Source organism: Pseudopipra pipra, chromosome 2 (assembly GCF_036250125.1).
Source record: "Pseudopipra pipra isolate bDixPip1 chromosome 2, bDixPip1.hap1, whole genome shotgun sequence".
NCBI lineage: Eukaryota > Metazoa > Chordata > Aves > Passeriformes > Pipridae > Pseudopipra > Pseudopipra pipra.
In genome coordinates, this window is record NC_087550.1 from 94,695,722 (window position 1) to 94,706,548 (window position 10,827).

Consider the following 10,827-nt stretch of genomic DNA (forward strand, 5'->3'; position numbering starts at 1 on the left):
TAAATAACTCAAGTAGTCGTTGTTTTTCTGCTTCATGCGAACCCGCGTCTAAAGCTGCTCTTTCCGAGCCTCATAGTCCTGGTGTTCGCCTACACATATCCATCTGAACAAATGAACTTTTGACACTATCTCCGGCAACATTGCAGGCTGGGTGGGTGGACGATTAAATTAGTGAGAAACCACTTGGATGGTCAGGCTTAGAGTATCATTGTTAGGGGATCATTTTCTGCCTGGAATGTGCAACAGGGTAGGTACCATAAGGTCTGTCCTGGGACCTGTTCTGCTTAATGTTTTTATCAGTGTCCTGGAAGAGGTCATGGAGCACACTCTCATCAGGTTTGCGGATAATGCCAGGTTGCAGATCCACTGCCAATACTCTCAGTGGAAAGGCTGTCATTCAGAGGCTCCTGGATAGGTTGGAGGGAACCTCACAAAATTCAAGAAATCAAATTTAAAGTTCTGCAAGAGTCTCTTGCAGTCATACAGGCTGGGGACAGACTACCTGGGGAGCAGCTCTGGAGAAGGGGCTCTGGGGCAGTGAGCTGGGCAGCAGCTAGTATTAAGCCCTGGCAGCAAAAGCAACCAGGAGTGTCCGGGACTGCAACAGCAGGAGCACAATGAGGACCTCAGGGTAGGAGTTTTCCCCTCTGCCCAGCACTCCTTGTTAGAGCACATCTGGATACCACCATTTTGGTGCCTCCCAATACAGAAAGATGCCGATAACCTGGAGTGAGTTTCACCCCTGTCATGCTCAGGGCTGGAGCTTGGCCCCATTAGTAGAGACTGAGGCAGGGGGGCTTGTCCAGCCCTGGGGCAGAGACAGCTCCAGGGGCACCTCACAGACACCCCAGTGCTTGTGAGGAGGGGATGGAGAGGAGGCAGCCGGGCCCTTCACAGCCGTGCATGGCAGGGCAGCAAGGTACAGCAGGCAGGAACTGAAATGAGAGGAGTTCAGTGTGGGTACTGAAACCTTTCCCATGAGGACAGGCTGGGCAGGGGCAGGCAGAGGGACAGGCTGCACAAGGAGGTTGGGCGGGTTCCATCCTGGGGGTTGTGAGAGCTGGCTGGGCAAAGCCCTGAGCAATGTGGTCTGACCTCACAGCTGGGCCTGCTTGAAGCAGTGGTGCATGAGGCGTCTCCTGAGGTCCCTTCCAACCCAAACTACTTTATGATTCCCTTAGTCTAACCAACAATATTAGATGTAGGAACATGAAGAATATTACTCCCATTGTGATGTTATTTCCATTTAATTATGCACTGATGATAAATCCTGGCTGGGGAGAGTAACCTACACCCTGTGTATCTTGACCACTGGTATAAATCAATGTACACTTTACTGACTCAAACCCATTTAAATATAGCAGACTCTCTTGCTCACTTTTTACTATGAGTGGCAAATTTGTCAACAGAATAATTTGAGCTTCTTCTCAAATATGGAAAAAAGTACCAATTTAAGAGTTTTTCTTTTTTTTTTCTGCAGTTCACCAGCAATATCCTGTAATGAACCTGAAACTTAGAGAGTACATTTTGTTTCTAATATGTTCTTCTTTTTTTAAAGTTCTGTTGTAATTTTGAATTTAAGTGATCATTCACTGTGACCAGTGACATTTTATAGATTCCTTCAACTTCTGATATCTTCTGCCTTTTTAAAGTTAAAGCACATCATCACTGACATTTTTTCCTTTGTTTTGAGGGGTTTCTTTATCACTCTGCATCTTTTTCTTTTTAATCCATTGCATTTCTTATGGTTTCTCAATCACAGTGCTTTATTTGGCATCCAAGAACTAGTTCTTAAGAAATTCCTCATGTGCTTTTTTAAACCATTTCTCACCCTCTATATACATTCCAGTCTATAATGGTGTCAATTACTTTAAACATTCAAAAATTGCTATTTAAAAATTTATAAAATATTATGTGGATTAGTATCAGTACTGTGGTCAACGATATTTGACTTCATCATGATCATTAATATACAGACAATCCTAAATATTCTAAATCAGCAGTAACTATTTGCTTGTACAGCAAAATGAGCTCAAACATAACAACTCTCTCATTGTCACCTTCTATGAATATTTTAAGGTCTTTGTGGTTACCTCAGCTAACTCTTCACCCAGACATAACCATTAGCACATTTTCAGGCTCCCATGAAAACACCTAAATTAATTTATTTGTTGCTGCCACCTAAAAAAAGTGAGGCCCTTTTTCTAAAAGTTCCAAAGTTATTTCCTACAATACAGCCAAAACTTGAAGAAAGTGAACTCCAGAGGTCCCTTCCAACCTCAGCATACTATTTGTACACATGATTTCTCCAGTTGTACCTTCGATATGTACTTCAGTGTTATCTGTGCTCACTGCTTCCAATTTTGTGTAACATCTACCCTGTAATTTATTAAATATTTCTCACTGAGTACATTATAAATAAAATACAAAAGCCTATGTACTTCAGAGGCCATTGAATCTGGATGGCATCATGGTTCATAGAAATGGGTTTCAGGTACAGAAGCAATATGTGATGTCTTAGTCAGTGGGATTCCATAGACTTACGGCCTTAGATAATACTGGTGGTGCCACAGCCTTTCTGGACCCCTAATTACCAAGATACTTTTCCTTATTGGCTAGTGAAGCTCTAGTTTCTAGTTAAATGTGGAGTGGGGCCACGGTAAGAAAGCAAATCAAACAGACCCAGGAATGGAGAATATAACACTCTGGAAAAAAAAATAAATCTCTGAAGACGCTCCCACATACATCTCATGCTTCTAACATGTCCTTGGTTTGATCAGTGTTATTGCACAAGGTTATCGTTACTTCCTCAGCCTAATCTTCCTTTGCTTGCAGAACTGGGGTCCAGATTGCAAAACTCAGGGCTTCTTTCTTCATCAGCTTTCTAGGAAAAAAATTGAGAGATCGTGGCTGCTGTTCCTGTAGGGAGACATGACACACTTTGATAGTCCATGATGTGTCTGCCACACATCTGAGCTGTACCTTTCCTATCAGGCTATGATGCCTTCAGTGCTCCTCGTTTGGTCTACTGCTTCTCTGCACCCTCCCCAACAACTGCTTCAATCCACTGGTTGAGAAATTGTATTCTCAGCAATTTTAAATGCTCCAGTAAGTATAACCTAGCATGTGTAGTTAATCATTGATCTTTATTTTTGTTAACTTAGCACTAGAGGTTCAGAATAAGAGACTTGTGTATCTTCTGAGAAATAAAAAAAGCAGGGGAGACAGGGAAAGGTGTGCTTACTCCATTACTGACCATGTTCCAGCGACTGACGCATCTTTGGGTGTAACCCATAGCAGCTATAGGAACAGCTGTAATTTCAGGCTGTTTTTCAGGGATTTTCCATTGGCCTCAGATCCTCCAGATTTATAAGCTCTACAGTCATTCCCCCTCTATCTTGGAAACTTTTTTACCAGACTTGTGAAAACAGCCATCTATTTTGGCTCTGACTTACATTTTTTGAGTAGAATCAGACCTCTGAGGCTCATGCAAATTCCCTAAATGCTATTTGATTATTTGGGGATATGTGAAAAGGATACTCGGTCCCTTCTATTTTCTTACTTGTGTATGATGTGTATGATGTGCATGGACATATGCACGTAGATTCATCTGCTCTCAGATGCAGGATGCATTTGCAACTCAGTGAGATAAGGCAAGTTCCCTTTATGAAGCTGAGACAGCTTAACAGAAAATGATCTGTCTGCCCGTGAACCCTGCAAATGTGTGCATCAGAGTTTTGATGAACTTGTAACCCCAGTTGTGCAGATGCCTATGTTTTAAAGGAACTGGACAAAGTGTAGTGAGCAATGATACAATAGATGAGAAAAAGACAAAGAGGAAAAAAATTTTGAACTCAGTGATGGTAGGTTAGAATGTTGTTACTTTTGGTGAAGTGTATGGGGTGAGCCCATACCTTTGAGAGAATCACTGAGAAGGGTTAACTTCCAAACACAAAGTGTTATGCTTTCAGTCAGATTTTGAAGTCAAATCTTGCTGGAAAGAGGTCACCCTTGTAGTGCAAAGGTGCTAAAAGCTAAATGCTTGTGCATGAATGCAGTATCCAATGCAAAAGGCACATGAACTGAAAGAGAACAAGCCATCAAACAAAATACGTAAAATTAAAACACGAATACTGCCTGCCTCACTTCACTAAGTAACTGAGTCTTACCTGGAGGACACATTTGTAATGAATGAGTGGATGCATTTTTAATGCACTTCTACCTCCCCTCATTCAGAAAGTGTACTCCTTTCCTTCTGCAGTCTCTGAGAGGAGGCAATTCCTCACTGAGGTTCTCATTCCCAGCTGAGCCCTCTATGCCTATGTTGTGTAGTCCTGTATACTTGTACAGTATCTCATTGTCATTAAAAAGAGATGAAACGGCAACACAGAGGAGATGCCTGGCAGTGCTGTTTTACTGCGTGTCAGTGCTGTAAATTGCAGGAGAGCTACGGAGTGGTTCTGACCCCTGGATCCAACTAGCTACCATAAAACAAATTATTTCATTGTCATTTTTATACAGCACATTTACATTTATGATCTGTTCTGAAGACTTTCCCAGTATTGGTGTGATCTGAAGGCAAGTTCCTACCACCCCTTTGGGCCTATTTGCTTCCATATCCTAAATGTGTGAGTTTCTTTGGAAAAGAAATACTGGCAAAATTTTAAATTACTTGTTACAGTAACTAATTTAAAAAGAGAGAATAAATGAACTAAAATCTGCACATTAAGCCCTTACCAGTGTCCATGTTCACCCTGACAAAGACAGAACCTACAAAGCAGAGCCACCTGACTTGAATTACTTTGGACACTTGAGACGGTCCAGAGACATACTAAAAAAAGGGGTTACTCCAAGAGACACATTTACACTGATATGTGAAATATGAAGTTATCACTGCATATTCACTAGAATTGTTTGGTAACTCAAAAGGCACTCCATAAAGTTACCTTTTCACTAGCTGTAGAAATCGAATTACTATTATATACAATAACATGGTGATTTAATCTCTAAAAGTGCAAGATCCGTATTGTTTGGGTCAGTCATATTAATTCAGAGGTCTTAACAAGTGAATTTGGCTATACCTTTAAGAATCCTTAGCAAACACCACTGATCTCTGGATCTCCAGCACACTGAATAGCAAAAACCCTTGTGTCTCTGTTGTAAAATCTTATTCTCCCAGCAAGGATATTATCTTATTTAAAGTCACTATGGCTAAATCAGGTGATTGTACAATTGAGATCTGCTTTTACTTTGCATGTTATTTATTTAAGTTCTAACTGCAACTTTGTCCTGGATTTTGAATCTTTTTTCTGATACTGAAGAGCTAGGGGGTATGGAACTGGACAGTAGGGTACAGTCTAGTGGACGTGAACTCAGCTAGATGGAAAAGATCATGTATTTAACCAAAGAAATCCAGCTTAGTAGAAAATGGTCCTAGGTAATAAAATGCTGATTAGAAAATGGTCAGGCCCAATACAAAAGCATGTTAAAATTATATTGATAAAGTCTGGGCTGTTCGCTTCAGATGCTTTAACAGACACAGAAATGGTTGCAGCATGAAAACCAGATCTCCCGGTCACAGTGAAACTGGAATTATGTGTAGAAAGAGCTGATTTAAGACCAAAAATTAGTTGATACTCCCATACTGTTGTTCAGACATGACTCTAACCATGTAGTGAGTCCAAAATTGCTTCACATCCACACTGTGGGTTGAAGGCAAGCTGGGGAAGGAGGAGGTGCTTGGTCTTGGATTAACTCTGAGTTTATGCATGAATTTACTCTTTACACCAAATCTGTTCTACTTGAATCAGTAGTCCCAGACTGTGAAGTGTGCAAGAACCACGTGAATGAGGCTGCTATTTAGATTAGTTAATAGGCTGGCTATAAATATCTCATTAACAACATGTAATCATTGTCACTTTGGTTATCCTTAGCTGGGAAAAGAAAGCAGTGGGAATGATTTTTTTCCAGGGACTTTTCTGCAGGCCAGCTGAAACCAGTTAAGTTACGTGCAAGCTGGTGTAATGTGCTGCTGTCGGCTGGAGCCCAAGTGTGCAGTCTAAAAGCCTTTGTCAAGCCCTTGGCTCTGATGGGGGAGTGAGGAGCAAGCAGGTTATTTCTAAACTTGAGCATCTAGCCTGCCTTAGTTAGATCCCTTCTACGTGCTGTCTGGACACTCCTGAAATGTCTGTCACAGGACATAAACATTAATGATTTCTTTAATGCCAAGTCCTTGGGCTCAGAACCAGTTAAGGTTAAATGAATACCTGCTATTCTTCTTCACTATTTCAGCTTAAAGCAAACTCAGTATGCTTAGCTATTCAGCAGTTGGTTGCTTCATGTTTTCAGTGAGCTTGAGGACAGTCATGCCTGTCTTGCTGGTTCACAACACCCTGCAGACAGTCTCAGTTTCTCAGTGTGAAAGAGCACACAAGGCCACCCACACTGGCAGAAGTGCCACTGTGTGATTTCTGCTAAAGTGGACCAAAAAACCTCTTTCACAAAGCAAAAGAAACACGCTGAAATAAGAGGACTGGAGGAGACTCCTATGATCTGGATGTATCTCCCTGTTCCATACTCTCGTCTTTCTTGCTCAGTCCTTTGTCCAGGCTTCACTCCTCTGCTTCACTTGCTTCTACAATACACAATCATATGTCACACAGGTCTGCCACCACACAAGTTAGTTGTATGCAGTTATATGACTGATGAAATCAATAAGCAGTAACCTTTTTTTTTAATAGAAATTAAGGGGATTGAGACATTGCTAAGGAAATAGCTTTGCTTAGCAGGAGAGTTTTGCAGCCAGTTTCAAATGACAGAAAAACTTTCAAGATAATTGTAACATCTTCATAAGCCCTGTTTCTCTTTCTGTTTGCATTGATATGTTCACACACACAGAATTATCAATAAGGGGTGTTTTGGTTTAGGGCTAGTTGTTTGTTTTGGAGTTTATTTATTTGTTTTTTTGTTGATTTTTTTTTTTTTTAAATCTTTATGCCGGAAGTCTTATCTTTATTACTTGTTTGGTACTAAGCCAAACTTCAGTGGTATAGCATAGGTGATTTTACTCAGGGAACATACCATCTATTTTTCTTTTCTGAGAGTTTTTAGACTGTAACCCAACCCTTCAGGGCTGAGTTATGATCACACCACTCTCTCAAAGAGGACAAGTCTGGTTACAGCACTCTGTGCTGGTTTAAAGGTAAACCGGCAGGGGAAATAAACCCACCTCAAAAGAGAGATTATAAGTCAGAATAACAATTTAATAAAAATAATACAATAAATACAAACAATTGGTTTTAAGCCACAAACCTCAAATGTATAACCCAGCACCCTCAGTCATGAACAGAGTGGTGTTCATTGGGCCCCCTGAGTCCAAAGTAAAAGGAGAGGGAAAACCTATTGGTGAGAGTGCTGTTGCAGTCTGGTCAAGAGTGGTGATCTCAGTCTAGTTGAGAGTGGTGGTCACAGTCCTTCTCTGGATCCCACAAGTGATACCGAAGTCCCCAGATCCTCAAGATTATACACCCTCAGGTTCAGGCAGGAATTCCCAGTACCTCCCTCAGGGTGGGGAGTTCCACAATGAGTGTGAGTACAGGAGCATCCTCCTATCTCATAGGCCTCTTAACACCCAGCTTATAGCCTGAGGGGTCAGGTGTGCTCTGGGCAGCTGCTGTAAATGGTCTATTGATAACAGTTTCTGAGAAATGGCATGGAAGGCTATAGAATACACAGTTTGGGGTTACACCCACACAGCGATGAACTGGTCCCAGCTGTTCTAACTAGGACACACTCACTAGATTAACCAAATACAAAATATGAATGCAACAGATCAGAATCACAATGAATAAATGTCCTTGAGAAGCAAGAGTTCCATTTTACCAAAACAACAACAAATTAGCTCATTATGAATAACATTTACAATAACTTCACAAGTGAAGCTGCCATTCTGTTCTGCTAACTATATGACACAAAGGTGAAACTGCCAACTGCTAGGAAAAAGATTAAAATTCACTTCTTCACATCAGGACTGTTTAGAAATAACAACTATTGCATATCAATTTGTGTTCATTTTAACCTACTATTGCTCAGCTAGAGAACCTTTCTACTGATGACAGTTTTGTAAGATAGATCTTGCAGGTGTTGAACTACATTAAAAATGCACATAGCACTCTGCAGACTAATAAGTGGATGAACCTATTCAGAGATGATTTTATGAGTCTTTTCCAACCTAAACGATTCTATACTTCTATAAGGAGTTGAAAACTGTGATCTTGCAAACACATGTCAATGATCTCTTTGATTTCAAATTGGTTGTGATGTGATTAATTTTTTCACTTTCATACGCATTTGCAAGATTAGGTCTGAAGCATGGAACTTTATGCATCATTTAGAAAAAAAACACTTTCTGGTGAAAGAACAGAGGAAATAAAGTCTTTTTAGTGGAAAGGATCTCAGAGTTGCAAAACCAAGTAATGAACAAAAGTAAGAAAGAATGCTTTTTATCTGGTGAGACAGAATAGGGATGGAAATGCAGAATCTGGTGTTGAGAAGAAGCCAGAAGGCAAGACAACAGCAACACTTTGTCTCTGCTGATTTTTGTGTAGGAAAATGAAGAGACAGGTTTTGAAACCAAATGAGTAACAGTTGTTACATGAAAAATCCTAAGCAAAGACACATGCAAGGCAGTGGTCAACAACATTCACCTCCCTCTTCCCCACATTGTATTTACTTCACACAGCTTGGTTCAGAAAAATTTAGTGTTTACTATGCTTTTGGATGGCATGATTATGTAGTGAAAGCCACATCTTTGTATCAACAGCAGAATGTCTGTCCAGAGGCCAAACTTCACCACAATTTCTGCATCTGTGGACCTTGACCACAACCTAGTTAAAGAGACTGAGACTGTGCTCTGACCACATTTCACACTTATGCAGATTCTCTTTTTTTCTTGAATGACCTATTTCAACCACAGGACAGAAAGTGGGAGGACAAAGGTCTTCTGAGATATGACAAAAAAAAGGATAAGAAAAACTCATTTAAGCAGCAGCATGTCATGATCAAGGTAGGAAAACTCCAGAGACTACAGGGAAAGCAATTAGATCCATGGTCAAGATGATTTTAGCATTTGAGATCAAGCTGAGGGATGGAGTGAATCTAACCCTAAAGTGATAGGTGGGATTCAGTTGGAATCTAAGAGGTCTAAATTGTGGTTATGGTGTGTAGGTATCACATATGGGCCACTTGTCTAAGCTCCCCAATACTGTCAACAGAGGTTTAGTCAATGGGATCCAGAGATAAATTCAGCAGATATATTGCCTGGGGTGTGATTCAACTGTTTAAACATAGACATGTAATGCCAGTTGAGATGCCCTAGGTTGTGCCATCTGGCCTACAGCTGTCTCTCCTGAAACAAGTAGGACAAACAGGTCTGTATTATCTCTTTCAGCCCACACAGATGTCTCAGGTATCTGCATGCATCTGAAATGGATGCTGGACACTTTTGTCTAGAGGTACATATGAACTAGCTGAATTCAGTCCTACATGACTATTTTAGAATGAGCCTCTAGGAGCTCTCCAGGCTCTTCTAAATTTGGGTGTTTTAAACCTGATGTGTTTCCCATACAGGTGCTAATTCCAAGTTAGACATTATCACTACCTTCACAGGTACATATAAACAGGCTCCTATTGAAAGTGAGCCATGTAATCTGAAAATGTCTGATACTAGGGGATACCTGCTGATACTCTCTGACATACTTTTTTCTTTTTTAAATTAGCTACAAAGGGAGGTAAGACAGAATAAATTGCACTTAGATATCTGACTTCGAAACACCTAAAATCATGAAGTGAAACACACAGTAGGGCACTAGTTCCAGAAGAGTTGACAAGATTCAAATCTGGTCAACAGAAGAAAAAACAAATTTTCTGTGGAATCCATGGTGAAACTTTATTTGAATTACTTCATACTGGTATGAACACTTTTATTCCAGGACCACTGTCCAATTTTGCTTATTCTACTTCTGAGGAGGCTGAGTTAAACCAGTTCCAGGGTAAGTGTGCCTGTGTGGTATTACTTATTTCACTCCAGAGACAAAGGCCTGGGGGCAGAAGAGAAAGGAGAGAAGGGCTGGTAAAACCAGCGTCAGGGGAGGTTAGTCAAGCCATGGGCAATGGTAATAAAAAGAAGCACTCATTTAAGTTCCTTCCGATTGTCTCATAGTGATGATAAAACATTGGCTGCATTTGTTTTGTTTTAAATGTCTTGTGTTTTTATACTTACTGGCTTTTTATTTCATTGTGAGTATTTTGTTTGATAGAAATTGTTTCAATATGTCTTTGAACTGCCTGTTTGAACACACGACTTAATTCACTCCCATTTTCAAGAAAAAAAATCTCGAGCACTTAAAAATATTTGGAAATAGCTCCACACTCACAAAACATTAAAATATTTGCAAGTGCCTGGATTAGGAAATGCTTAGGTTTGTAAGATGTGCGGTCTATTTGAAAACCAATTGTATGTTTCATTTAAAATGAAAGTATGTAGAAACTGTTTGTTGGCTTAAAACAATTTTAATTTAAGCTGTCCCTTGAAATTACTTCCATCCTCAAAACTTCTCATTTTTGCTGCAATTATCAGCAGACTCCAATCCTGCAAACACTTTTGCACAACAAGACAATTGACATAGTCTAACGACTCTAATGGGATAACTACTAAAAGTAATGTTAGACCTGACAGTTTTTGCAGAAGCAGGGTCTCTATACGATGTTCTCTCTTCCCTAATCTCAGGAACTGAAGGACCTAATCTCAGTTGCTTTCATGGTGTGTAG